Source organism: Mus caroli, unplaced genomic scaffold (genome assembly GCF_978045245.1).
Source record: "Mus caroli unplaced genomic scaffold, Mus_caroli_1 scaffold_8, whole genome shotgun sequence".
Taxonomy (NCBI): Eukaryota; Metazoa; Chordata; class Mammalia; order Rodentia; family Muridae; genus Mus; species Mus caroli.
The window spans coordinates 87,161,228-87,188,580 of NW_028227263.1; the positions used below are offsets into that span (position 1 = coordinate 87,161,228).

Consider the following 27,353-nt stretch of genomic DNA (forward strand, 5'->3'; position numbering starts at 1 on the left):
CTGGGATAGTTCAGCACAATGGGATTTTTGAGCTTCAGTGTGGGAAGCTGTACAGGATGGTGTGAGAAGTTTTCCCAGGAAGAGATCAATGCAGGGTGGATGGCCAAAAGCAATCTCTTGAGATAGGAGGAAGTCTTCACAACAGACTAAATGAGCACTGGACAGGTGGACATAAATAGGTACTAGCTTCCATGGGCAAGGAAAAGTCAAGGGGTAAAAGACTGAGAGAGGGAGATAGAGAGAGAGAGAGAGAGAGAGAGAGAGAGAGAGAGAGAGAGAGAGAGAGAGAGAGAGAGAGAGAGAGAGAGAGAGAGAGAAGTGTTATCTTCTGGGCCCAATTAAGCTTGCTACCCAGGAGCTGGAATTTTGAAGCCTCAGAGGAGTTTGACTTTGCCTCATGCAAAGACCCAGATGTATTGATCAGAGAAGGACTGGAGCCATGATGAAAGGATCAAAATTAGTTGGCTTAGATATCCAATGAGGCCCAATTTTGCCTGAGAACTTATTCAGAGCTGCATCCTCATTGTTCCTCAGCATAGCCAAGTGGACCAGTGATTGGCCTTGTTATTAGCTGTTTCGGACTGGATGCTTGGAGAGATGCTCTCTTTCCCTTGAGAACATTCTCAGGACACTGGTGGAGGTAGTTGATGGCCTGGACTTTAGGGAAAGTGTTGAGTAGCTGTATTTCAGCTCACATATCATCCTTAAGTCCTTAGAGTGAGCTGAGGACCCAGCAAGCACTGAGAGCCAAGGGCATGGCATGTTCACATCCAAGGCCTGAGAGTAAAAGCAAAGGAGATCTGGAAGGGCAGTGTGAAGAGGTTGGTAAGAGCAGGAGTGTTGAGGGTGCCTGTGAGCTATGACAAGCCCATAGTACATGGTAAGCCCATAATCCATCTGGTTTTGCATGGGTCCCACTGTAATGGTAGCATGTTCTCTGTGCTGTCTTCACAGGGTTGCATTCCCTGTCCAGCATGGTCCATGGCAACATATAGAGGAAATGGCCCCACAACTTTGGCTGAGTGTTGATGTCTTCCAACTGAGTCTCCAGCAAAGGGTTGTGGTGTGGCTGACTTGCCCTAGTTCACCTGAGTTAAAAGGTAAGGATCATGGGAATTGCTGCATGTATTCTAGGTGTCCTGGTCTTGGAGGAGCAGGGAACTGCTGCCATCTGTACGTCCAGTCCCTTCGGGATATGGAGCATGCTTAGGGCCTCTGGTTTCTCCCAGGTTTGGAGCTTCGGCCCATTGTCCCCTGGCAGTGTATGGGCAATGTCTTGCAGTCCCTTGCTCTCCCCAAAGCCAGAGCATTCCAGAGTACCGGAACCACTTTGTGCAATGCACTCCAATGTGCTTGGATCTATGATGATTCCCAGTCAAACATTCCTTGGAAAAGCTGAACAAAATGAGTGAAAATTCTGTACCGCCACTCTCATCGGGACTGAGGTCCAGCATCTTGGGTCTCCCAGGTGCTATGGGCGTCAGGCACAGGCTGCCCATCCACTCCATTGTTCTTGACTTCTTCGGGCTCTAGCCAGAGTCTGCAGAGACAGGTGTGTGCTTGCCCTACTCTGCCAAAAAGCATGGCGTAGGACACAGCAGCTCCTAAAGCTCAGGTGGCATGCTCACTTTGCTGTTGAGGAGATGCTTGGCAGATACTCAGTAGGGAGTCGGGCTAGGTCCAAGGATAGGGCCCAAGCCATTGTGGAAAGTAGACTGTGAGGCAAAAGTAGCAGTGGCAGTGGCACCAAAGTTTGGTTCTTCACATGGTAATATCTGGCAGTGGATTCAGGCTTCTCAGAAGCCCTGATTTGAATTTTAACCCTGTTGCATTGCTTTAGAGAGTCAATAGATTTCAGGCTGCAGGTAGATTGTAGCTTGACCCAGTAGCAGGTAACTGAGACAATGTGACTGTGGTCTGTTCAGGTGGTGAACAGAAGCCTCTGTGTCCCTGGTGGCTTGTAAGATTCTCGGGCAATTGCCTTGGAAATAGAGAAGGAGCTAAGCAATGGAGGTGGTGACAGGCACCTCACTGGTCAGATTGCACCACATTTAAACACTTACCTGTGTACCAGGACTGATAGCACTTTGATGGACTCGGTGGAAGCATGAGACTTACAGACCTGTGTCTCAATAGGTTTTTTGAAAGAACATTTGTAGGAATCTCCTCTTGGGTAGGTTCTGTTGCTTTGGAAGTTGTTGAAGGGATATCCTTGGAATGTTTGGACTTTCTTGGCAGCCTCCTTGGCAAGGTCAAAGGGAAAGTCTAGGAACAGTTCTTGCATCCACAGCCTTAGGAGAAACATCTTGTTGAGAGACCCTCTAAATTAGAGACCAAGGTGTCGTGGGACCTTTCTTTTCGACTTTTGGGCATGATCTTCTGGAAAGACAAGTTGCTAATGTGCATAGGAAGGAGGTTGCAATGGGGCACATGGTGTTTTGCAAATCCACCCTAGACCCATACTCATGGGAAATGTCAAGGAGAAAATGAGTTCTTGGATGCAGAGTGAATTTGATACAGTAAGATGATTCCATTCACGTGGTACCCTGGCCTGGGATAGTTCAGCACAATGGGATTTTTGAGCTTCAGTGTGGGAAGCTGTACAGGATGGTGTGAGAAGTTTTCCCAGGAAGAGATCAATGCAGGGTGGATGGCCAAAAGCAATCTCTTGAGATAGGAGGAAGTCTTCACAACAGACTAAATGAGCACTGGACAGGTGGACATAAATAGGTACTAGCTTCCATGGGCAAGGAAAAGTCAAGGGGTAAAAGACTGAGAGAGGGGGAGAGAGAGAGAGAGAGAGAGAGAGAGAGAGAGAGAGAGAGAGAGAGAGAGAGAGAGAGAGAGAGAGAGAGAGAGAGAGAGAGAGAGAAGTGTTATCTTCTGGGCCCAATTAAGCTTGCTACCCAGGAGCTGGAATTTTGAAGCCTCAGAGGAGTTTGACTTTGCCTCATGCAAAGACCCAGATGTATTGATCAGAGAAGGACTGGTGCCATGATGAAAGGATCAAAATTAGTTGGCTTAGATATCCAATGAGGCCCAATTTTGCCTGAGAACTTATTCAGAGCTGCATCCTCATTGTTCCTCAGCATAGCCAAGTGGACCAGTGATTGGCCTTGTTATTAGCTGTTTCGGACTGGATGCTTGGAGAGATGCTCTCTTTCCCTTGAGAACATTCTCAGGACACTGGTGGAGGTAGTTGATGGCCTGGACTTTAGGGAAAGTGTTGAGTAGCTGTATTTCAGCTCACATATCATCCTTAAGTCCTTAGAGTGAGCTGAGGACCCAGCAAGCACTGAGAGCCAAGGGCATGGCATGTTCACATCCAAGGCCTGAGAGTAAAAGCAAAGGAGATCTGGAAGGGCAGTGTGAAGAGGTTGGTAAGAGCAGGAGTGTTGAGGGTGCCTGTGAGCTATGACAAGCCCATAGTACATGGTAAGCCCATAATCCATCTGGTTTTGCATGGGTCCCACTGTAATGGTAGCATGTTCTCTGTGCTGTCTTCACAGGGTTGCATTCCCAGTCCAGCATGGTCCATGGCAACATATAGAGGAAATGGCCCCACAACTTTGGCTGAGTGTTGATGTCTTCCAACTGAGTCTCCAGCAAAGGGTTGTGGTGTGGCTGACTTGCCCTAGTTCACCTGAGTTAAAAGGTAAGGATCATGGGAATTGCTGCATGTATTCTAGGTGTCCTGGTCTTGGAGGAGCAGGGAACTGCTGCCATCTGTACGTCCAGTCCCTTCGGGATATGGAGCATGCTTAGGGCCTCTGGTTTCTCCCAGGTTTGGAGCTTCGGCCCATTGTCCCCTGGCAGTGTATGGGCAATGTCTTGCAGTCCCTTGCTCTCCCCAAAGCCAGAGCATTCCAGAGTACCGGAACCACTTTGTGCAATGCACTCCAATGTGCTTGGATCTATGATGATTCCCAGTCAAACATTCCTTGGAAAAGCTGAACAAAATGAGTGAAAATTCTGTACCGCCACTCTCATCGGGACTGAGGTCCAGCATCTTGGGTCTCCCAGGTGCTATGGGCGTCAGGCACAGGCTGCCCATCCACTCCATTGTTCGTGACATCTTCGGGCTCTAGCCAGAGTCTGCAGAGACAGGTGTGTGCTTGCCCTACTCTGCCAAAAAGCATGGCGTAGGACACTGCAGCTCCTAAAGCTCAGGTGGCATGCTCACTTTGCTGTTGAGGAGATGCTTGGCAGATACTCAGTAGGGAGTCGTGCTAGGTCCAAGGATAGGGCCCAAGCCATTGTGGAAAGTAGACTGTTAGGCAAAAGTAGCAGTGGCAGTGGCACCAAAGTTTGGTTCTTCACATGGTAATATCTGGCAGTGGATTCAGGCTTCTCAGAAGCCCTGATATGAATTTTAACCCTGTTGCATTGCTTTAGAGAGTCAATAGATTTCAGGCTGCAGGTAGATTGTAGCTTGACCCAGTAGCAGGTAACTGAGACAATGTGACTGTGGTCTGTTCAGGTGGTGAACAGAAGCCTCTGTGTCCCTGGTGGCTTGTAAGATTCTCGGGCAATTGCCTTGGAAATAGAGAAGGAGCTAAGCAATGGAGGTGGTGACAGGCACCTCACTGGTCAGATTGCACCACATTTAAACACTTACCTGTGTACCAGGACTGATAGCACTTTGATGGACTCGGTGGAAGCATGAGACTTACAGACCTGAGTCTCAATAGGTTTTTTGAAAGAACATTTGTAGGAATCTCCTCTTGGGTAGGTTCTGTTGCTTTGGAAGTTGTTGAAGGGATATCCTTGGAATGTTTGGACTTTCTTGGCAGCCTCCTTGGCAAGGTCAAAGGGAAAGTCTAGGAAGAGTTCTTGCATCCACAGCCTTAGGAGAAACATCTTGTTGAGAGACCCTCTAAATTAGAGACCAAGGTGTCGTGGGACCTTTCTTTTCGACTTTTGGGCATGATCTTCTGGAAAGACAAGTTGCTAATGTGCATAGGAAGGAGGTTGCAATGGGGCACATGGTGTTTTGCAAATCCACCCTAGACCCATACTCACGAGAAATGTCAAGGAGAAAATGAGTTCTTGGATGCAGAGTGAATTTGATACAGTAAGATGATTCCATTCACGTGGTACCCTGGCCTGGGATAGTTCAGCACAATGGGATTTTTGAGCTTCAGTGTGGGAAGCTGTACAGGATGGTGTGAGAAGTTTTTCCAGGAAGAGATCAATGCAGGGTGGATGGCCAAAAGCAATCTCTTGAGATAGGAGGAAGTCTTCACAACAGACTAAATGAGCACTGGACAGGTGGACATAAATAGGTACTAGCTTCCATCTGCAAGGAAAAGTCAAGGGGTAAAAGACTGAGAGAGGGGGAGAGAGAGAGAGAGAGAGAGAGAGAGAGAGAGAGAGAGAGAGAGAGAGAGAGAGAGAGAGAGAGAGAGAGAGAGAGAGAGAGAGAGAAGTGTTATCTTCTGGGCCCAATTAAGCTTGCTACCCAGGAGCTGGAATTTTGAAGCCTCAGAGGAGTTTGACTTTGCCTCATGCAAAGACCCAGATGTATTGATCAGAGAAGGACTGGAGCCATGATGAAAGGATCAAAATTAGTTGGCTTAGATATCCAATGAGGCCCAATTTTGCCTGAGAACTTATTCAGAGCTGCATCCTCATTGTTCCTCAGCATAGCCAAGTGGACCAGTGATTGGCCTTGTTATTAGCTGTTTCGGACTGGATGCTTGGAGAGATGCTCTCTTTCCCTTGAGAACATTCTCAGGACACTGGTGGAGGTAGTTGATGGCCTGGACTTTAGGGAAAGTGTTGAGTAGCTGTATTTCAGCTCACATATCATCCTTAAGTCCTTAGAGTGAGCTGAGGACCCAGCAAGCACTGAGAGCCAAGGGCATGGCATGTTCACATCCAAGGCCTGAGAGTAAAAGCAAAGGAGATCTGGAAGGGCAGTGTGAAGAGGTTGGTAAGAGCAGGAGTGTTGAGGGTGCCTGTGAGCTATGACAAGCCCATAGTACATGGTAAGCCCATAATCCATCTGGTTTTGCATGGGTCCCACTGTAATGGTAGCATGTTCTCTGTGCTGTCTTCACAGGGTTGCATTCCCAGTCCAGCATGGTCCATGGCAACATATAGAGGAAATGGCCCCACAACTTTGGCTGAGTGTTGATGTCTTCCAACTGAGTCTCCAGCAAAGGGTTGTGGTGTGGCTGACTTGCCCTAGTTCACCTGAGTTAAAAGGTAAGGATCATGGGAATTGCTGCATGTATTCTAGGTGTCCTGGTCTTGGAGGAGCAGGGAACTGCTGCCATCTGTACGTCCAGTCCCTTCGGGATATGGAGCATGCTTAGGGCCTCTGGTTTCTCCCAGGTTTGGAGCTTCGGCCCATTGTCCCCTGGCAGTGTATGGGCAATGTCTTGCAGTCCCTTGCTCTCCCCAAAGCCAGAGCATTCCAGAGTACCGGAACCACTTTGTGCAATGCACTCCAATGTGCTTGGATCTATGATGATTCCCAGTCAAACATTCCTTGGAAAAGCTGAACAAAATGAGTGAAAATTCTGTACCGCCACTCTCATCGGGACTGAGGTCCAGCATCTTGGGTCTCCCAGGTGCTATGGGCGTCAGGCACAGGCTGCCCATCCACTCCATTGTTCGTGACATCTTCGGGCTCTAGCCAGAGTCTGCAGAGACAGGTGTGTGCTTGCCCTACTCTGCCAAAAAGCATGGCGTAGGACACTGCAGCTCCTAAAGCTCAGGTGGCATGCTCACTTTGCTGTTGAGGAGATGCTTGGCAGATACTCAGTAGGGAGTCGTGCTAGGTCCAAGGATAGGGCCCAAGCCATTGTGGAAAGTAGACTGTTAGGCATAAGTAGCAGTGGCAGTGGCACCAAAGTTTGGTTCTTCACATGGTAATATCTGGCAGTGGATTCAGGCTTCTCAGAAGCCCTGATATGAATTTTAACCCTGTTGCATTGCTTTAGAGAGTCAATAGATTTCAGGCTGCAGGTAGATTGTAGCTTGACCCAGTAGCAGGTAACTGAGACAATGTGACTGTGGTCTGTTCAGGTGGGGAACAGAAGCCTCTGTGTCCCTGGTGGCTTGTAAGATTCTCGGGCAATTGCCTTGGAAATAGAGAAGGAGCTAAGCAATGGAGGTGGTGACAGGCACCTCACTGGTCAGATTGCACCACATTTAAACACTTACCTGTGTACCAGGACTGATAGCACTTTGATGGACTCGGTGGAAGCATGAGACTTACAGACCTGTGTCTCAATAGGTTTTTTGAAAGACCATTTGTAGGAATCTCCTCTTGGGTAGGTTCTGTTGCTTTGGAAGTTGTTGAAGGGATATCCTTGGAATGTTTGGACTTTCTTGGCAGCCTCCTTGGCAAGGTCAAAGGGAAAGTCTAGGAAGAGTTCTTGCATCCACAGCCTTAGGAGAAACATCTTGTTGAGAGACCCTCTAAATTAGAGACCAAGGTGTCATGGGACCTTTCTTTTCGACTTTTGGGCATGATCTTCTGGAAAGACAAGTTGCTAATGTGCATAGGAAGGAGGTTGCAATGGGGCACATGGTGTTTTGCAAATCCACCCTAGACCCATACTCACGGGAAATGTCAAGGAGAAAATGAGTTCTTGGATGCAGAGTGAATTTGATACACTAAGATGATTCCATTCACGTGGTATCCTGGCCTGGGATAGTTCAGCACAATGGGATTTTTGAGCTTCAGTGTGGGAAGCTGTACAGGATGGTGTGAGAAGTTTTCCCAGGAAGAGATCAATGCAGGGTGGATGGCCAAAAGCAATCTCTTGAGATAGGAGGAAGTCTTCACAACAGACTAAATGAGCACTGGACAGGTGGACAGAAATAGTTACTAGCTTCCATGGGCAAGGAAAAGTCAATGGGTAAAAGACTGAGAGAGGGGGAGAGAGAGAGAGAGAGAGAGAGAGAGAGAGAGAGAGAGAGAGAGAGAGAGAGAGAGAGAGAGAGAGAGAGAGAGAGAAGTGTTATCTTCTGGGCCCAATTAAGCTTGCTACCCAGGAGCTGGAATTTTGAAGCCTCAGAGGAGTTTGACTTTGCCTCATGCAAAGACCCAGATGTATTGATCAGAGAAGGACTGGAGCCATGATGAAAGGATCAAAATTAGTTGGCTTAGATATCCAATGAGGCCCAATTTTGCCTGAGAACTTATTCAGAGCTGCATCCTCATTGTTCCTCAGCATAGCCAAGTGGACCAGTGATTGGCCTTGTTATTAGCTGTTTCGGACTGGATGCTTGGAGAGATGCTCTCTTTCCCTTGAGAACATTCTCAGGACACTGGTGGAGGTAGTTGATGGCCTGGACTTTAGGGAAAGTGTTGAGTAGCTGTATTTCAGCTCACATATCATCCTTAAGTCCTTAGAGTGAGCTGAGGACCCAGCAAGCACTGAGAGCCAAGGGCATGGCATGTTCACATCCAAGGCCTGAGAGTAAAAGCAAAGGAGATCTGGAAGGGCAGTGTGAAGAGGTTGGTAAGAGCAGGAGTGTTGAGGGTGCCTGTGAGCTATGACAAGCCCATAGTACATGGTAAGCCCATAATCCATCTGGTTTTGCATGGGTCCCACTGTAATGGTAGCATGTTCTCTGTGCTGTCTTCACAGGGTTGCATTCCCAGTCCAGCATGGTCCATGGCAACATATAGAGGAAATGGCCCCACAACTTTGGCTGAGTGTTGATGTCTTCCAACTGAGTCTCCAGCAAAGGGTTGTGGTGTGGCTGACTTGCCCTAGTTCACCTGAGTTAAAAGGTAAGGATCATGGGAATTGCTGCATGTATTCTAGGTGTCCTGGTCTTGGAGGAGCAGGGAACTGCTGCCATCTGTACGTCCAGTCCCTTCGGGATATGGAGCATGCTTAGGGCCTCTGGTTTCTCCCAGGTTTGGAGCTTCGGCCCATTGTCCCCTGGCAGTGTATGGGCAATGTCTTGCAGTCCCTTGCTCTCCCCAAAGCCAGAGCATTCCAGAGTACCGGAACCACTTTGTGCAATGCACTCCAATGTGCTTGGATCTATGATGATTCCCAGTCAAACATTCCTTGGAAAAGCTGAACAAAATGAGTGAAAATTCTGTACCGCCACTCTCATCGGGACTGAGGTCCAGCATCTTGGGTCTCCCAGGTGCTATGGGCGTCAGGCACAGGCTGCCCATCCACTCCATTGTTCGTGACATCTTCGGGCTCTAGCCAGAGTCTGCAGAGACAGGTGTGTGCTTGCCCTACTCTGCCAAAAAGCATGGCGTAGGACACTGCAGCTCCTAAAGCTCAGGTGGCATGCTCACTTTGCTGTTGAGGAGATGCTTGGCAGATACTCAGTAGGGAGTCGTGCTAGGTCCAAGGATAGGGCCCAAGCCATTGTGGAAAGTAGACTGTTAGGCATAAGTAGCAGTGGCAGTGGCACCAAAGTTTGGTTCTTCACATGGTAATATCTGGCAGTGGATTCAGGCTTCTCAGAAGCCCTGATATGAATTTTAACCCTGTTGCATTGCTTTAGAGAGTCAATAGATTTCAGGCTGCAGGTAGATTGTAGCTTGACCCAGTAGCAGGTAACTGAGACAATGTGACTGTGGTCTGTTCAGGTGGGGAACAGAAGCCTCTGTGTCCCTGGTGGCTTGTAAGATTCTCGGGCAATTGCCTTGGAAATAGAGAAGGAGCTAAGCAATGGAGGTGGTGACAGGCACCTCACTGGTCAGATTGCACCACATTTAAACACTTACCTGTGTACCAGGACTGATAGCACTTTGATGGACTCGGTGGAAGCATGAGACTTACAGACCTGTGTCTCAATAGGTTTTTTGAAAGACCATTTGTAGGAATCTCCTCTTGGGTAGGTTCTGTTGCTTTGGAAGTTGTTGAAGGGATATCCTTGGAATGTTTGGACTTTCTTGGCAGCCTCCTTGGCAAGGTCAAAGGGAAAGTCTAGGAAGAGTTCTTGCATCCACAGCCTTAGGAGAAACATCTTGTTGAGAGACCCTCTAAATTAGAGACCAAGGTGTCATGGGACCTTTCTTTTCGACTTTTGGGCATGATCTTCTGGAAAGACAAGTTGCTAATGTGCATAGGAAGGAGGTTGCAATGGGGCACATGGTGTTTTGCAAATCCACCCTAGACCCATACTCACGGGAAATGTCAAGGAGAAAATGAGTTCTTGGATGCAGAGTGAATTTGATACACTAAGATGATTCCATTCACGTGGTATCCTGGCCTGGGATAGTTCAGCACAATGGGATTTTTGAGCTTCAGTGTGGGAAGCTGTACAGGATGGTGTGAGAAGTTTTCCCAGGAAGAGATCAATGCAGGGTGGATGGCCAAAAGCAATCTCTTGAGATAGGAGGAAGTCTTCACAACAGACTAAATGAGCACTGGACAGGTGGACAGAAATAGTTACTAGCTTCCATGGGCAAGGAAAAGTCAATGGGTAAAAGACTGAGAGAGGGGGAGAGAGAGAGAGAGAGAGAGAGAGAGAGAGAGAGAGAGAGAGAGAGAGAGAGAGAGAGAGAGAGAGAGAGAGAGAGAGAGAGAAGTGTTATCTTCTGGGCCCAATTAAGCTTGCTACCCAGGAGCTGGAATTTTGAAGCCTCAGAGGAGTTTGACTTTGCCTCATGCAAAGACCCAGATGTATTGATCAGAGAAGGACTGGAGCCATGATGAAAGGATCAAAATTAGTTGGCTTAGATATCCAATGAGGCCCAATTTTGCCTGAGAACTTATTCAGAGCTGCATCCTCATTGTTCCTCAGCATAGCCAAGTGGACCAGTGATTGGCCTTGTTATTAGCTGTTTCGGACTGGATGCTTGGAGAGATGCTCTCTTTCCCTTGAGAACATTCTCAGGACACTGGTGGAGGTAGTTGATGGCCTGGACTTTAGGGAAAGTGTTGAGTAGCTGTATTTCAGCTCACATATCATCCTTAAGTCCTTAGAGTGAGCTGAGGACCCAGCAAGCACTGAGAGCCAAGGGCATGGCATGTTCACATCCAAGGCCTGAGAGTAAAAGCAAAGGAGATCTGGAAGGGCAGTGTGAAGAGGTTGGTAAGAGCAGGAGTGTTGAGGGTGCCTGTGAGCTATGACAAGCCCATAGTACATGGTAAGCCCATAATCCATCTGGTTTTGCATGGGTCCCACTGTAATGGTAGCATGTTCTCTGTGCTGTCTTCACAGGGTTGCATTCCCAGTCCAGCATGGTCCATGGCAACATATAGAGGAAATGGCCCCACAACTTTGGCTGAGTGTTGATGTCTTCCAACTGAGTCTCCAGCAAAGGGTTGTGGTGTGGCTGACTTGCCCTAGTTCACCTGAGTTAAAAGGTAAGGATCATGGGAATTGCTGCATGTATTCTAGGTGTCCTGGTCTTGGAGGAGCAGGGAACTGCTGCCATCTGTACGTCCAGTCCCTTCGGGATATGGAGCATGCTTAGGGCCTCTGGTTTCTCCCAGGTTTGGAGCTTCGGCCCATTGTCCCCTGGCAGTGTATGGGCAATGTCTTGCAGTCCCTTGCTCTCCCCAAAGCCAGAGCATTCCAGAGTACCGGAACCACTTTGTGCAATGCACTCCAATGTGCTTGGATCTATGATGATTCCCAGTCAAACATTCCTTGGAAAAGCTGAACAAAATGAGTGAAAATTCTGTACCGCCACTCTCATCGGGACTGAGGTCCAGCATCTTGGGTCTCCCAGGTGCTATGGGCGTCAGGCACAGGCTGCCCATCCACTCCATTGTTCGTGACATCTTCGGGCTCTAGCCAGAGTCTGCAGAGACAGGTGTGTGCTTGCCCTACTCTGCCAAAAAGCATGGCGTAGGACACTGCAGCTCCTAAAGCTCAGGTGGCATGCTCACTTTGCTGTTGAGGAGATGCTTGGCAGATACTCAGTAGGGAGTCGTGCTAGGTCCAAGGATAGGGCCCAAGCCATTGTGGAAAGTAGACTGTTAGGCATAAGTAGCAGTGGCAGTGGCACCAAAGTTTGGTTCTTCACATGGTAATATCTGGCAGTGGATTCAGGCTTCTCAGAAGCCCTGATATGAATTTTAACCCTGTTGCATTGCTTTAGAGAGTCAATAGATTTCAGGCTGCAGGTAGATTGTAGCTTGACCCAGTAGCAGGTAACTGAGACAATGTGACTGTGGTCTGTTCAGGTGGGGAACAGAAGCCTCTGTGTCCCTGGTGGCTTGTAAGATTCTCGGGCAATTGCCTTGGAAATAGAGAAGGAGCTAAGCAATGGAGGTGGTGACAGGCACCTCACTGGTCAGATTGCACCACATTTAAACACTTACCTGTGTACCAGGACTGATAGCACTTTGATGGACTCGGTGGAAGCATGAGACTTACAGACCTGTGTCTCAATAGGTTTTTTGAAAGACCATTTGTAGGAATCTCCTCTTGGGTAGGTTCTGTTGCTTTGGAAGTTGTTGAAGGGATATCCTTGGAATGTTTGGACTTTCTTGGCAGCCTCCTTGGCAAGGTCAAAGGGAAAGTCTAGGAAGAGTTCTTGCATCCACAGCCTTAGGAGAAACATCTTGTTGAGAGACCCTCTAAATTAGAGACCAAGGTGTCATGGGACCTTTCTTTTCGACTTTTGGGCATGATCTTCTGGAAAGACAAGTTGCTAATGTGCATAGGAAGGAGGTTGCAATGGGGCACATGGTGTTTTGCAAATCCACCCTAGACCCATACTCACGGGAAATGTCAAGGAGAAAATGAGTTCTTGGATGCAGAGTGAATTTGATACACTAAGATGATTCCATTCACGTGGTATCCTGGCCTGGGATAGTTCAGCACAATGGGATTTTTGAGCTTCAGTGTGGGAAGCTGTACAGGATGGTGTGAGAAGTTTTCCCAGGAAGAGATCAATGCAGGGTGGATGGCCAAAAGCAATCTCTTGAGATAGGAGGAAGTCTTCACAACAGACTAAATGAGCACTGGACAGGTGGACAGAAATAGGTACTGGCTTCCATGGGCAAGGAAAAGTCAAGGGGTAAAAGACTGAGAGAGGGGGAGAGAGAGAGAGAGAGAAAGAGAGAGAGAAAGAGAGAGAGAGAGAGAGAGAGAGAGAGAGAGAGAGAGAGAGAGAGAGAGAGAGAGAGAGAGAGAGAGAGAGAGAGAAGTGTTATCTTCTGGGACCAATTAAGCTTGCTACCCAGGAGCTGGAATTTTGAAGCCTCAGAGGAGTTTGACTTTGCCTCATGCAAAGACCCAGATGTATTGATCAGAGAAGGACTGGAGCCATGATGAAAGGATCAAAATTAGTTGGCTTAGATATCCAATGAGGCCCAATTTTGCCTGAGAACTTATTCAGAGCTGCATCCTCATTGTTCCTCAGCATAGCCAAGTGGACCAGTGATTGGCCTTGTTATTAGCTGTTTCGGACTGGATGCTTGGAGAGATGCTCTCTTTCCCTTGAGAACATTCTCAGGACACTGGTGGAGGTAGTTGATGGCCTGGACTTTAGGGAAAGTGTTGAGTAGCTGTATTTCAGCTCACATATCATCCTTAAGTCCTTAGAGTGAGCTGAGGACCCAGCAAGCACTGAGAGCCAAGGGCATGGCATGTTCACATCCAAGGCCTGAGAGTAAAAGCAAAGGAGATCTGGAAGGGCAGTGTGAAGAGGTTGGTAAGAGCAGGAGTGTTGAGGGTGCCTGTGAGCTATGACAAGCCCATAGTACATGGTAAGCCCATAATCCATCTGGTTTTGCATGGGTCCCACTGTAATGGTAGCATGTTCTCTGTGCTGTCTTCACAGGGTTGCATTCCCAGTCCAGCATGGTCCATGGCAACATATAGAGGAAATGGCCCCACAACTTTGGCTGAGTGTTGATGTCTTCCAACTGAGTCTCCAGCAAAGGGTTGTGGTGTGGCTGACTTGCCCTAGTTCACCTGAGTTAAAAGGTAAGGATCATGGGAATTGCTGCATGTATTCTAGGTGTCCTGGTCTTGGAGGAGCAGGGAACTGCTGCCATCTGTACGTCCAGTCCCTTCGGGATATGGAGCATGCTTAGGGCCTCTGGTTTCTCCCAGGTTTGGAGCTTCGGCCCATTGTCCCCTGGCAGTGTATGGGCAATGTCTTGCCGTCCCTTGCTCTCCCCAAAGCCAGAGCATTCCAGAGTACCGGAACCACTTTGTGCAATGCACTCCAATGTGCTTGGATCTATGATGATTCCCAGTCAAACATTCCTTGGAAAAGCTGAACAAAATGAGTGAAAATTCTGTACCGCCACTCTCATCGGGACTGAGGTCCAGCATCTTGGGTCTCCCAGGTGCTATGGGCGTCAGGCACAGGCTGCCCATCCACTCCATTGTTCTTGACTTCTTCGGGCTCTAGCCAGAGTCTGCAGAGACAGGTGTGTGCTTGCCCTACTCTGCCAAAAAGCATGGCGTAGGACACAGCAGCTCCTAAAGCTCAGGTGGCATGCTCACTTTGCTGTTGAGGAGATGCTTGGCAGATACTCAGTAGGGAGTCGTGCTAGGTCCAAGGATAGGGCCCAAGCCATTGTGGAAAGTAGACTGTGAGGCAAAAGTAGCAGTGGCAGTGGCACCAAAGTTTGGTTCTTCACATGGTAATATCTGGCAGTGGATTCAGGCTTCTCAGAAGCCCTGATATGAATTTTAACCCTGTTGCATTGCTTTAGAGAGTCAATAGATTTCAGGCTGCAGGTAGATTGTAGCTTGACCCAGTAGCAGGTAACTGAGACAATGTGACTGTGGTCTGTTCAGGTGGTGAACAGAAGCCTCTGTGTCCCTGGTGGCTTGTAAGATTCTCGGGCAATTGCCTTGGAAATAGAGAAGGAGCTAAGCAATGGAGGTGGTGACAGGCACCTCACTGGTCAGATTGCACCACATTTAAACACTTACCTGTGTACCAGGACTGATAGCACTTTGATGGACTCGGTGGAAGCATGAGACTTACAGACCTGTGTCTCAATAGGTTTTTTGAAAGAACATTTGTAGGAATCTCCTCTTGGGTAGGTTCTGTTGCTTTGGAAGTTGTTGAAGGGATATCCTTGGAATGTTTGGACTTTCTTGGCAGCCTCCTTGGCAAGGTCAAAGGGAAAGTCTAGGAAGAGTTCTTGCATCCACAGCCTTAGGAGAAACATCTTGTTGAGAGACCCTCTAAATTAGAGACCAAGGTGTCATGGGACCTTTCTTTTCGACTTTTGGGCATGATCTTCTGGAAAGACAAGTTGCTAATGTGCATAGGAAGGAGGTTGCAATGGGGCACATGGTGTTTTGCAAATCCACCCTAGACCCATACTCACGGGAAATGTCAAGGAGAAAATGAGTTCTTGGATGCAGAGTGAATTTGATACAGTAAGATGATTCCATTCACGTGGTACCCTGGCCTGGGATAGTTCAGCACAATGGGATTTTTGAGCTTCAGTGTGGGAAGCTGTACAGGATGGTGTGAGAAGTTTTCCCAGGAAGAGATCAATGCAGGGTGGATGGCCAAAAGCAATCTCTTGAGATAGGAGGAAGTCTTCACAACAGACTAAATGAGCACTGGACAGGTGGACATAAATAGGTACTAGCTTCCATGGGCAAGGAAAAGTCAAGGGGTAAAAGACTGAGAGAGGGGGAGAGAGAGAGAGAGAGAGAGAGAGAGAGAGAGAGAGAGAGAGAGAGAGAGAGAGAGAGAGAGAGAGAGAGAGAGAGAGAGAGAGAGAGAGAAAAGTGTTATCTTCTGGGCCCAATTAAGCTTGCTACCCAGGAGCTGGAATTTTGAAGCCTCAGAGGAGTTTGACTTTGCCTCATGCAAAGACCCAGATGTATTGATCAGAGAAGGACTGGAGCCATGATGAAAGGATCAAAATTAGTTGGCTTAGATATCCAATGAGGCCCAATTTTGACTGAGAACTTATTCAGAGCTGCATCCTCATTGTTCCTCAGCATAGCCAAGTGGACCAGTGATTGGCCTTGTTATTAGCTGTTTCGGACTGGATGCTTGGAGAGATGCTCTCTTTCCCTTGAGAACATTCTCAGGACACTGGTGGAGGTAGTTGATGGCCTGGACTTTAGGGAAAGTGTTGAGTAGCTGTATTTCAGCTCACATATCATCCTTAAGTTCTTAGAGTGAGCTGAGGACCCAGCAAGCACTGAGAGCCAAGAGCATGGCATGTTCACATCCAAGGCCTGAGAGTAAAAGCAAAGGAGATCTGGAAGGGCAGTGTGAAGAGGTTGGTAAGAGCAGGAGTGTTGAGGGTGCCTGTGAGCTATGACAAGCCCATAGTACATGGTAAGCCCATAATCCATCTGGTTTTGCATGGGTCCCACTGTAATGGTAGCATGTTCTCTGTGCTGTCTTCACAGGGTTGCATTCCCAGTCCAGCATGGTCCATGGCAACATATAGAGGAAATGGCCCCACAACTTTGGCTGAGTGTTGATGTCTTCCAACTGAGTCTCCAGCAAAGGGTTGTGGTGTGGCTGACTTGCCCTAGTTCACCTGAGTTAAAAGGTAAGGATCATGGGAATTGCTGCATGTATTCTAGGTGTCCTGGTCTTGGAGGAGCAGGGAACTGCTGCCATCTGTACGTCCAGTCCCTTCGGGATATGGAGCATGCTTAGGGCCTCTGGTTTCTCCCAGGTTTGGAGCTTCGGCCCATTGTCCCCTGGCAGTGTATGGGCAATGTCTTGCAGTCCCTTGCTCTCCCCAAAGCCAGAGCATTCCAGAGTACCAGAACCACTTTGTGCAATGCACTCCAATGTGCTTGGATCTATGATGATTCCCAGTCAAACATTCCTTGGAAAAGCTGAACAAAATGAGTGAAAATTCTGTACCGCCACTCTCATCGGGACTGAGGTCCAGCATCTTGGGTCTCCCAGGTGCTATGGGCGTCAGGCACAGGCTGCCCATCCACTCCATTGTTCTTGACTTCTTCGGGCTCTAGCCAGAGTCTGCAGAGACAGGTGTGTGCTTGCCCTACTCTGCCAAAAAGCATGGCGTAGGACACAGCAGCTCCTAAAGCTCAGGTGGCATGCTCACTTTGCTGTTGAGGAGATGCTTGGCAGATACTCAGTAGGGAGTCGTGCTAGGTCCAAGGATAGGGCCCAAGCCATTGTGGAAAGTAGACTGTGAGGCAAAAGTAGCAGTGGCAGTGGCACCAAAGTTTGGTTCTTCACATGGTAATATCTGGCAGTGGATTCAGGCTTCTCTAAAGCCCTGATATGAATTTTAACCCTGTTGCATTGCTTTAGAGAGTCAATAGATTTCAGGCTGCAGGTAGATTGTAGCTTGACCCAGTAGCAGGTAACTGAGACAATGTGACTGTGGTCTGTTCAGGTGGTGAACAGAAGCCTCTGTGTCCCTGGTGGCTTGTAAGATTCTCGGGCAATTGCCTTGGAAATAGAGAAGGAGCTAAGCAATGGAGGTGGTGACAGGCACCTCACTGGTCAGATTGCACCACATTTAAACACTTACCTGTGTACCAGGACTGATAGCACTTTGATGGACTCGGTGGAAGCATGAGACTTACAGACCTGTGTCTCAATAGGTTTTTTGAAAGAACATTTGTAGGAATCTCCTCTTGGGTAGGTTCTGTTGCTTTGGAAGTTGTTGAAGGGATATCCTTGGAATGTTTGGACTTTCTTGGCAGCCTCCTTGGCAAGGTCAAAGGGAAAGTCTAGGAACAGTTCTTGCATCCACAGCCTTAGGAGAAACATCTTGTTGAGAGACCCTCTAAATTAGAGACCAAGGTGTCATGGGACCTTTCTTTTCGACTTTTGGGCATGATCTTCTGGAAAGACAAGTTGCTAATGTGCATAGGAAGGAGGTTGCAATGGGGCACATGGTGTTTTGCAAATCCACCCTAGACCCATACTCACGGGAAATGTCAAGGAGAAAATGAGTTCTTGGATGCAGAGTGAATTTGATACAGTAAGATGATTCCATTCACGTGGTACCCTGGCCTGGGATAGTTCAGCACAATGGGATTTTTGAGCTTCAGTGTGGGAAGCTGTACAGGATGGTGTGAGAAGTTTTCCCAGGAAGAGATCAATGCAGGGTGGATGGCCAAAAGCAATCTCTTGAGATAGGAGGAAGTCTTCACAACAGAATAAATGAGCACTGGACAGGTGGACATAAATAGGTACTAGCTTCCATGGGCAAGGAAAAGTCAAGGGGTAAAAGACTGAGAGAGGGGGAGAGAGAGAGAGAGAGAGAGAGAGAGAGAGAGAGAGAGAGAGAGAGAGAGAGAGAGAGAGAGAGAGAGAGAAAAGTGTTATCTTCTGGGCCCAATTAAGCTTGCTACCCAGGAGCTGGAATTTTGAAGCCTCAGAGGAGTTTGACTTTGCCTCATGCAAAGACCCAGATGTATTGATCAGAGAAGGACTGGAGCCATGATGAAAGGATCAAAATTAGTTGGCTTAGATATCCAATGAGGCCCAATTTTGACTGAGAACTTATTCAGAGCTGCATCCTCATTGTTCCTCAGCATAGCCAAGTGGACCAGTGATTGGCCTTGTTATTAGCTGTTTCGGACTGGATGCTTGGAGAGATGCTCTCTTTCCCTTGAGAACATTCTCAGGACACTGGTGGAGGTAGTTGATGGCCTGGACTTTAGGGAAAGTGTTGAGTAGCTGTATTTCAGCTCACATATCATCCTTAAGTTCTTAGAGTGAGCTGAGGACCCAGCAAGCACTGAGAGCCAAGAGCATGGCATGTTCACATCCAAGGCCTGAGAGTAAAAGCAAAGGAGATCTGGAAGGGCAGTGTGAAGAGGTTGGTAAGAGCAGGAGTGTTGAGGGTGCCTGTGAGCTATGACAAGCCCATAGTACATGGTAAGCCCATAATCCATCTGGTTTTGCATGGGTCCCACTGTAATGGTAGCATGTTCTCTGTGCTGTCTTCACAGGGTTGCATTCCCAGTCCAGCATGGTCCATGGCAACATATAGAGGAAATGGCCCCACAACTTTGGCTGAGTGTTGATGTCTTCCAACTGAGTCTCCAGCAAAGGGTTGTGGTGTGGCTGACTTGCCCTAGTTCACCTGAGTTAAAAGGTAAGGATCATGGGAATTGCTGCATGTATTCTAGGTGTCCTGGTCTTGGAGGAGCAGGGAACTGCTGCCATCTGTACGTCCAGTCCCTTCGGGATATGGAGCATGCTTAGGGCCTCTGGTTTCTCCCAGGTTTGGAGCTTCGGCCCATTGTCCCCTGGCAGTGTATGGGCAATGTCTTGCCGTCCCTTGCTCTCCCCAAAGCCAGAGCATTCCAGAGTACCGGAACCACTTTGTGCAATGCACTCCAATGTGCTTGGATCTATGATGATTCCCAGTCAAACATTCCTTGGAAAAGCTGAACAAAATGAGTGAAAATTCTGTACCGCCACTCTCATCGGGACTGAGGTCCAGCATCTTGGGTCTCCCAGGTGCTATGGGCGTCAGGCACAGGCTGCCCATCCACTCCATTGTTCTTGACTTCTTCGGGCTCTAGCCAGAGTCTGCAGAGACAGGTGTGTGCTTGCCCTACTCTGCCAAAAAGCATGGCGTAGGACACAGCAGCTCCTAAAGCTCAGGTGGCATGCTCACTTTGCTGTTGAGGAGATGCTTGGCAGATACTCAGTAGGGAGTCGTGCTAGGTCCAAGGATAGGGCCCAAGCCATTGTGGAAAGTAGACTGTGAGGCAAAAGTAGCAGTGGCAGTGGCACCAAAGTTTGGTTCTTCACATGGTAATATCTGGCAGTGGATTCAGGCTTCTCAGAAGCCCTGATATGAATTTTAACCCTGTTGCATTGCTTTAGAGAGTCAATAGATTTCAGGCTGCAGGTAGATTGTAGCTTGACCCAGTAGCAGGTAACTGAGACAATGTGACTGTGGTCTGTTCAGGTGGTGAACAGAAGCCTCTGTGTCCCTGGTGGCTTGTAAGATTCTCGGGCAATTGCCTTGGAAATAGAGAAGGAGCTAAGCAATGGAGGTGGTGACAGGCACCTCACTGGTCAGATTGCACCACATTTAAACACTTACCTGTGTACCAGGACTGATAGCACTTTGATGGACTCGGTGGAAGCATGAGACTTACAGACCTGTGTCTCAATAGGTTTTTTGAAAGAACATTTGTAGGAATCTCCTCTTGGGTAGGTTCTGTTGCTTTGGAAGTTGTTGAAGGGATATCCTTGGAATGTTTGGACTTTCTTGGCAGCCTCCTTGGCAAGGTCAAAGGGAAAGTCTAGGAAGAGTTCTTGCATCCACAGCCTTAGGAGAAACATCTTGTTGAGAGACCCTCTAAATTAGAGACCAAGGTGTCATGGGACCTTTCTTTTCGACTTTTGGGCATGATCTTCTGGAAAGACAAGTTGCTAATGTGCATAGGAAGGAGGTTGCAATGGGGCACATGGTGTTTTGCAAATCCACCCTAGACCCATACTCACGGGAAATGTCAAGGAGAAAATGAGTTCTTGGATGCAGAGTGAATTTGATACAGTAAGATGATTCCATTCACGTGGTACCCTGGCCTGGGATAGTTCAGCACAATGGGATTTTTGAGCTTCAGTGTGGGAAGCTGTACAGGATGGTGTGAGAAGTTTTCCCAGGAAGAGATCAATGCAGGGTGGATGGCCAAAAGCAATCTCTTGAGATAGGAGGAAGTCTTCACAACAGACTAAATGAGCACTGGACAGGTGGACATAAATAGGTACTAGCTTCCATGGGCAAGGAAAAGTCAAGGGGTAAAAGACTGAGAGAGGGGGAGAGAGAGAGAGAGAGAGAGAGAGAGAGAGAGAGAGAGAGAGAGAGAGAGAGAGAGAGAGAGAGAGAGAGAGAGAGAGAGAGAGAGAGAGAGAGAGAGAGAAAAGTGTTATCTTCTGGGCCCAATTAAGCTTGCTACCCAGGAGCTGGAATTTTGAAGCCTCAGAGGAGTTTGACTTTGCCTCATGCAAAGACCCAGATGTATTGATCAGAGAAGGACTGGAGCCATGATGAAAGGATCAAAATTAGTTGGCTTAGATATCCAATGAGGCCCAATTTTGACTGAGAACTTATTCAGAGCTGCATCCTCATTGTTCCTCAGCATAGCCAAGTGGACCAGTGATTGGCCTTGTTATTAGCTGTTTCGGACTGGATGCTTGGAGAGATGCTCTCTTTCCCTTGAGAACATTCTCAGGACACTGGTGGAGGTAGTTGATGGCCTGGACTTTAGGGAAAGTGTTGAGTAGCTGTATTTCAGCTCACATATCATCCTTAAGTTCTTAGAGTGAGCTGAGGACCCAGCAAGCACTGAGAGCCAAGAGCATGGCATGTTCACATCCAAGGCCTGAGAGTAAAAGCAAAGGAGATCTGGAAGGGCAGTGTGAAGAGGTTGGTAAGAGCAGGAGTGTTGAGGGTGCCTGTGAGCTATGTCAAGCCCATAGTACATGGTAAGCCCATAATCCATCTGGTTTTGCATGGGTCCCACTGTAATGGTAGCATGTTCTCTGTGCTGTCTTCACAGGGTTGCATTCCCAGTCCAGCATGGTCCATGGCAACATATAGAGGAAATGGCCCCACAACTTTGGCTGAGTGTTGATGTCTTCCAACTGAGTCTCCAGCAAAGGGTTGTGGTGTGGCTGACTTGCCCTAGTTCACCTGAGTTAAAAGGTAAGGATCATGGGAATTGCTGCATGTATTCTAGGTGTCCTGGTCTTGGAGGAGCAGGGAACTGCTGCCATCTGTACGTCCAGTCCCTTCGGGATATGGAGCATGCTTAGGGCCTCTGGTTTCTCCCAGGTTTGGAGCTTCGGCCCATTGTCCCCTGGCAGTGTATGGGCAATGTCTTGCAGTCCCTTGCTCTCCCCAAAGCCAGAGCATTCCAGAGTACCAGAACCACTTTGTGCAATGCACTCCAATGTGCTTGGATCTATGATGATTCCCAGTCAAACATTCCTTGGAAAAGCTGAACAAAATGAGTGAAAATTCTGTACCGCCACTCTCATCGGGACTGAGGTCCAGCATCTTGGGTCTCCCAGGTGCTATGGGCGTCAGGCACAGGCTGCCCATCCACTCCATTGTTCTTGACTTCTTCGGGCTCTAGCCAGAGTCTGCAGAGACAGGTGTGTGCTTGCCCTACTCTGCCAAAAAGCATGGCGTAGGACACAGCAGCTCCTAAAACTCAGGTGGCATGCTCACTTTGCTATTGAGGAGATGCTTGGCAGATACTCAGTAGGGAGTCGTGCTAGGTCCAAGGATAGGGCCCAAGCCATTGTGGAAAGTAGACTGTGAGGCAAAAGTAGCAGTGGCAGTGGCACCAAAGTTTGGTTCTTCACATGGTAATATCTGGCAGTGGATTCAGGCTTCTCAGAAGCCCTGATATGAATTTTAACCCTGTTGCATTGCTTTAGAGAGTCAATAGATTTCAGGCTGCAGGTAGATTGTAGCTTGACCCAGTAGCAGGTAACTGAGACAATGTGACTGTGGTCTGTTCAGGTGGTGAACAGAAGCCTCTGTGTCCCTGGTGGCTTGTAAGATTCTCGGGCAATTGCCTTGGAAATAGAGAAGGAGCTAAGCAATGGAGGTGGTGACAGGCACCTCACTGGTCAGATTGCACCACATTTAAACACTTACCTGTGTACCAGGACTGATAGCACTTTGATGGACTCGGTGGAAGCATGAGACTTACAGACCTGTGTCTCAATAGGTTTTTTGAAAGAACATTTGTAGGAATCTCCTCTTGGGTAGGTTCTGTTGCTTTGGAAGTTGTTGAAGGGATATCCTTGGAATGTTTGGACTTTCTTGGCAGCCTCCTTGGCAAGGTCAAAGGGAAAGTCTAGGAAGAGTTCTTGCATCCACAGCCTTAGGAGAAACATCTTGTTGAGAGACCCTCTAAATTAGAGACCAAGGTGTCGTGGGACCTTTCTTTTCGACTTTTGGGCATGATCTTCTGGAAAGACAAGTTGCTAATGTGCATAGGAAGGAGGTTGCAATGGGGCACATGGTGTTTTGCAAATCCACCCTAGACCCATACTCACGGGAAATGTCAAGGAGAAAATGAGTTCTTGGATGCAGAGTGAATTTGATACAGTAAGATGATTCCATTCACGTGGTACCCTGGCCTGGGATAGTTCAGCACAATGGGATTTTTGAGCTTCAGTGTGGGAAGCTGTACAGGATGGTGTGAGAAGTTTTCCCAGGAAGAGATCAATGCAGGGTGGATGGCCAAAAGCAATCTCTTGAGATAGGAGGAAGTCTTCACAACAGACTAAATGAGCACTGGACAGGTGGACATAAATAGGTACTAGCTTCCATGGGCAAGGAAAAGTCAAGGGGTAAAAGACTGAGAGAGGGGGAGAGAGAGAGAGAGAGAGAGAGAGAGAGAGAGAGAGAGAGAGAGAGAGAGAGAGAGAGAGAGAGAGAGAGAGAGAGAGAGAGAGAGAGAGAGAGAGAAAGTGTTATCTTCTGGGCCCAATTAAGCTTGCTACCCAGGAGCTGGAATTTTGAAGCCTCAGAGGAGTTTGACTTTGCCTCATGCAAAGACCCAGATGTATTGATCAGAGAAGGACTGGAGCCATGATGAAAGGATCAAAATTAGTTGGCTTAGATATCCAATGAGGCCCAATTTTGCCTGAGAACTTATTCAGAGCTGCATCCTCATTGTTCCTCAGCATAGCCAAGTGGACCAGTGATTGGCCTTGTTATTAGCTGTTTCGGACTGGATGCTTGGAGAGATGCTCTCTTTCCCTTGAGAACATTCTCAGGACACTGGTGGAGGTAGTTGATGGCCTGGACTTTAGGGAAAGTGTTGAGTAGCTGTATTTCAGCTCACATATCATCCTTAAGTCCTTAGAGTGAGCTGAGGACCCAGCAAGCACTGAGAGCCAAGGGCATGGCATGTTCACATCCAAGGCCTGAGAGTAAAAGCAAAGGAGATCTGGAAGGGCAGTGTGAAGAGGTTGGTAAGAGCAGGAGTGTTGAGGGTGCCTGTGAGCTATGACAAGCCCATAGTACATGGTAAGCCCATAATCCATCTGGTTTTGCATGGGTCCCACTGTAATGGTAGCATGTTCTCTGTGCTGTCTTCACAGGGTTGCATTCCCTGTCCAGCATGGTCCATGGCAACATATAGAGGAAATGGCCCCACAACTTTGGCTGAGTGTTGATGTCTTCCAACTGAGTCTCCAGCAAAGAGTTGTGGTGTGGCTGACTTGCCCTAGTTCACCTGAGTTAAAAGGTAAGGAACATGGGAATTGCTGCATGTATTCTAGGTGTCCTGGGCTTGGAGGAGCAGGGAACTGCTGCCATCTGTACGTCCAGTCCCTTCGGGATATGGAGCATGCTTAGGGCCTCTGGTTTCTCCCAGGTTTGGAGCTTCGGCCCATTGTCCCCTGGCAGTGTATGGGCAATGTCTTGCCGTCCCTTGCTCTCCCCAAAGCCAGAGCATTCCAGAGTACCGGAACCACTTTGTGCAATGCACTCCAATGTGCTTGGATCTATGATGATTCCCAGTCAAACATTCCTTGGAAAAGCTGAACAAAATGAGTGAAAATTCTGTACCGCCACTCTCATCGGGACTGAGGTCCAGCATCTTGGGTCTCCCAGGTGCTATGGGCGTCAGGCACAGGCTGCCCATCCACTCCATTGTTCTTGACTTCTTCGGGCTCTAGCCAGAGTCTGCAGAGACAGGTGTGTGCTTGCCCTACTCTGCCAAAAAGCATGGCATAGGACACAGCAGCTCCTAAAGCTCAGGTGGCATGCTCACTTTGCTGTTGAGGAGATGCTTGGCAGATACTCAGTAGGGAGTCGTGCTAGGTCCAAGGATAGGGCCCAAGCCATTGTGGAAAGTAGACTGTGAGGCAAAAGTAGCAGTGGCAGTGGCACCAAAGTTTGGTTCTTCACATGGTAATATCTGGCAGTGGATTCAGGCTTCTCAGAAGCCCTGATATGAATTTTAACCCTGTTGCATTGCTTTAGAGAGTCAATAGATTTCAGGCTGCAGGTAGATTGTAGCTTGACCCAGTAGCAGGTAACTGAGACAATGTGACTGTGGTCTGTTCAGGTGGGGAACAGAAGCCTCTGTGTCCCTGGTGGCTTGTAAGATTCTCGGGCAATTGCCTTGGAAATAGAGAAGGAGCTAAGCAATGGAGGTGGTGACAGGCACCTCACTGGTCAGATTGCACCACATTTAAACACTTACCTGTGTACCAGGACTGATAGCACTTTGATGGACTCGGTGGAAGCATGAGACTTACAGACCTGTGTCTCAATAGGTTTTCTGAAAGAACATTTGTAGGAATCTCCTCTTGGGTAGGTTCTGTTGCTTTGGAAGTTGTTGAAGGGATATCCTTGGAATGTTTGGACTTTCTTGGCAGCCTCCTTGGCAAGGTCAAAGGGAAAGTCTAGGAACAGTTCTTGCATCCACAGCCTTAGGAGAAACATCTTGTTGAGAGACCCTCTAAATTAGAGACCAAGGTGTCATGGGACCTTTATTTTCGACTTTGGCATGATCTTCTGGAAAGACAAGTTGCTAATGTGCATAGGAAGGAGGTTGCAATGGGGCACATGGTGTTTTGCAAATCCACCCTAGACCCATACTCACGGGAAATGTCAAGGAGAAAATGAGTTCTTGGATGCAGAGTGAATTTGATACAGTAAGATGATTCCATTCACGTGGTACCCTGGCCTGGGATAGTTCAGCACAATGGGATTTTTGAGCTTCAGTGTGGGAAGCTGTACAGGATGGTGTGAGAAGTTTTCCCAGGAAGAGATCAATGCAGGGTGGATGGCCAAAAGCAATCTCTTGAGATAGGAGGAAGTCTTCACAACAGACTAAATGAGCACTGGACAGGTGGACATAAATTGGTACTAGCTTCCATGGGCAAGGAAAAGTCAAGGGGTAAAAGACTGAGAGAGGGGGAGAGAGAGAGAGAGAGAGAGAGAGAGAGAGAGAGAGAGAGAGAGAGAGAGAGAGAGAGAGAGAGAGAGAGAGAGAGAGAGAGAGAAAAGTGTTATCTTCTGGGCCCAATTAAGCTTGCTACCCAGGAGCTGGAATTTTGAAGCCTCAGAGGAGTTTGACTTTGCCTCATGCAAAGACCCAGATGTATTGATCAGAGAAGGACTGGAGCCATGATGAAAGGATCAAAATTAGTTGGCTTAGATATCCAATGAGGCCCAATTTTGCCTGAGAACTTATTCAGAGCTGCATCCTCATTGTTCCTCAGCATAGCCAAGTGGACCAGTGATTGGCCTTGTTATTAGCTGTTTCGGACTGGATGCTTGGAGAGATGCTCTCTTTCCCTTGAGAACATTCTCAGGACACTGGTGGAGGTAGTTGATGGCCTGGACTTTAGGGAAAGTGTTGAGTAGCTGTATTTCAGCTCACATATCATCCTTAAGTCCTTAGAGTGAGCTGAGGACCCAGCAAGCACTGAGAGCCAAGGGCATGGCATGTTCACATCCAAGGCCTGAGAGTAAAAGCAAAGGAGGTCTGGAAGGGCAGTGTGAAGAGGTTGGTAAGAGCAGGAGTGTTGAGGGTGCCTGTGAGCTATGACAAGCCCATAGTACATGGTAAGCCCATAATCCATCTGGTTTTGCATGGGTCCCACTGTAATGGTAGCATGTTCTCTGTGCTGTCTTCACAGGGTTGCATTCCCTGTCCAGCATGGTCCATGGCAACATATAGAGGAAATGGCCCCACAACTTTGGCTGAGTGTTGATGTCTTCCAACTGAGTCTCCAGCAAAGAGTTGTGGTGTGGCTGACTTGCCCTAGTTCACCTGAGTTAAAAGGTAAGGATCATGGGAATTGCTGCATGTATTCTAGGTGTCCTGGTCTTGGAGGAGCAGGGAACTGCTGCCATCTGTACGTCCAGTCCCTTCGGGATATGGAGCATGCTTAGGGCCTCTGGTTTCTCCCAGGTTTGGAGCTTCGGCCCATTGTCCCCTGGCAGTGTATGGGCAATGTCTTGCCGTCCCTTGCTCTCCCCAAAGCCAGAGCATTCCAGAGTACCGGAACCACTTTGTGCAATGCACTCCAATGTGCTTGGATCTATGATGATTCCCAGTCAAACATTCCTTGGAAAAGCTGAACAAAATGAGTGAAAATTCTCTACCGCCACTCTCATCGGGACTGAGGTCCAGCATCTTGGGTCTCCCAGGTGCTACGGGCGTCAGGCACAGGCTGCCCATCCACTCCATTGTTCTTGACTTTTTCGGGCTCTAGCCAGAGTCTGCAGAGACAGGTGTGTGCTTGCCCTACTCTGCCAAAAAGCATGGCGTAGGACACAGCAGCTCCTAAAGCTCAGGTGGCATGCTCACTTTGCTGTTGAGGAGATGCTTGGCAGATACTCAGTAGGGAGTCGTGCTAGGTCCAAGGATAGGGCCCAAGCCATTGTGGAAAGTAGACTGTGAGGCAAAAGTAGCAGTGGCAGTGGCACCAAAGATTGGTTCTTCACATGGTAATATCTGGC

General features: G+C 48.2%; 1 long non-coding RNA gene and 11 other non-coding genes across 12 annotated transcripts; all 12 read left to right on the top strand.

The window, feature by feature from the left end:
* Positions 1 to 986: 986 nt before the first annotated feature.
* On the top strand, positions 987 to 21,549 carry LOC147002987 (uncharacterized). Its single transcript, XR_015047740.1, has 9 exons — positions 987 to 1,100; positions 3,510 to 3,655; positions 6,065 to 6,210; positions 8,610 to 8,755; positions 11,161 to 11,306; positions 13,736 to 13,881; positions 16,297 to 16,442; positions 18,838 to 18,983; positions 21,409 to 21,549. It is a non-coding gene; the product is annotated as an uncharacterized LOC147002987 (long non-coding RNA).
* LOC147002988 (small nucleolar RNA SNORD116) lies at positions 1,356 to 1,449 on the top strand. Its single transcript, XR_015048213.1, has one exon. It is a non-coding gene; the product is annotated as a small nucleolar RNA SNORD116 (small nucleolar RNA).
* On the top strand, positions 3,911 to 4,004 carry LOC147002989 (small nucleolar RNA SNORD116). Its single transcript, XR_015048214.1, has one exon. It is a non-coding gene; the product is annotated as a small nucleolar RNA SNORD116 (small nucleolar RNA).
* LOC147002990 (small nucleolar RNA SNORD116) lies at positions 6,466 to 6,559 on the top strand. The gene has a single exon (XR_015048215.1). It is a non-coding gene; the product is annotated as a small nucleolar RNA SNORD116 (small nucleolar RNA).
* LOC147002991 (small nucleolar RNA SNORD116) lies at positions 9,011 to 9,104 on the top strand. The gene has a single exon (XR_015048216.1). It is a non-coding gene; the product is annotated as a small nucleolar RNA SNORD116 (small nucleolar RNA).
* LOC147002992 (small nucleolar RNA SNORD116) lies at positions 11,562 to 11,655 on the top strand. The gene has a single exon (XR_015048217.1). It is a non-coding gene; the product is annotated as a small nucleolar RNA SNORD116 (small nucleolar RNA).
* On the top strand, positions 14,137 to 14,230 carry LOC147002993 (small nucleolar RNA SNORD116). The gene has a single exon (XR_015048218.1). It is a non-coding gene; the product is annotated as a small nucleolar RNA SNORD116 (small nucleolar RNA).
* Positions 16,698 to 16,791, top strand: LOC147002994 (small nucleolar RNA SNORD116). The gene has a single exon (XR_015048219.1). It is a non-coding gene; the product is annotated as a small nucleolar RNA SNORD116 (small nucleolar RNA).
* On the top strand, positions 19,239 to 19,332 carry LOC147002995 (small nucleolar RNA SNORD116). The gene has a single exon (XR_015048220.1). It is a non-coding gene; the product is annotated as a small nucleolar RNA SNORD116 (small nucleolar RNA).
* A 260-nt stretch (positions 21,550 to 21,809) lies between the features above and the next one.
* Positions 21,810 to 21,903, top strand: LOC147002996 (small nucleolar RNA SNORD116). Its single transcript, XR_015048221.1, has one exon. It is a non-coding gene; the product is annotated as a small nucleolar RNA SNORD116 (small nucleolar RNA).
* Positions 21,904 to 24,375: 2,472 nt separating this feature from the next.
* LOC147002997 (small nucleolar RNA SNORD116) lies at positions 24,376 to 24,469 on the top strand. Its single transcript, XR_015048222.1, has one exon. It is a non-coding gene; the product is annotated as a small nucleolar RNA SNORD116 (small nucleolar RNA).
* Positions 24,470 to 26,928: 2,459 nt separating this feature from the next.
* LOC147002998 (small nucleolar RNA SNORD116) lies at positions 26,929 to 27,022 on the top strand. Its single transcript, XR_015048201.1, has one exon. It is a non-coding gene; the product is annotated as a small nucleolar RNA SNORD116 (small nucleolar RNA).
* The last annotated feature ends 331 nt before the right edge of the window (positions 27,023 to 27,353 follow it).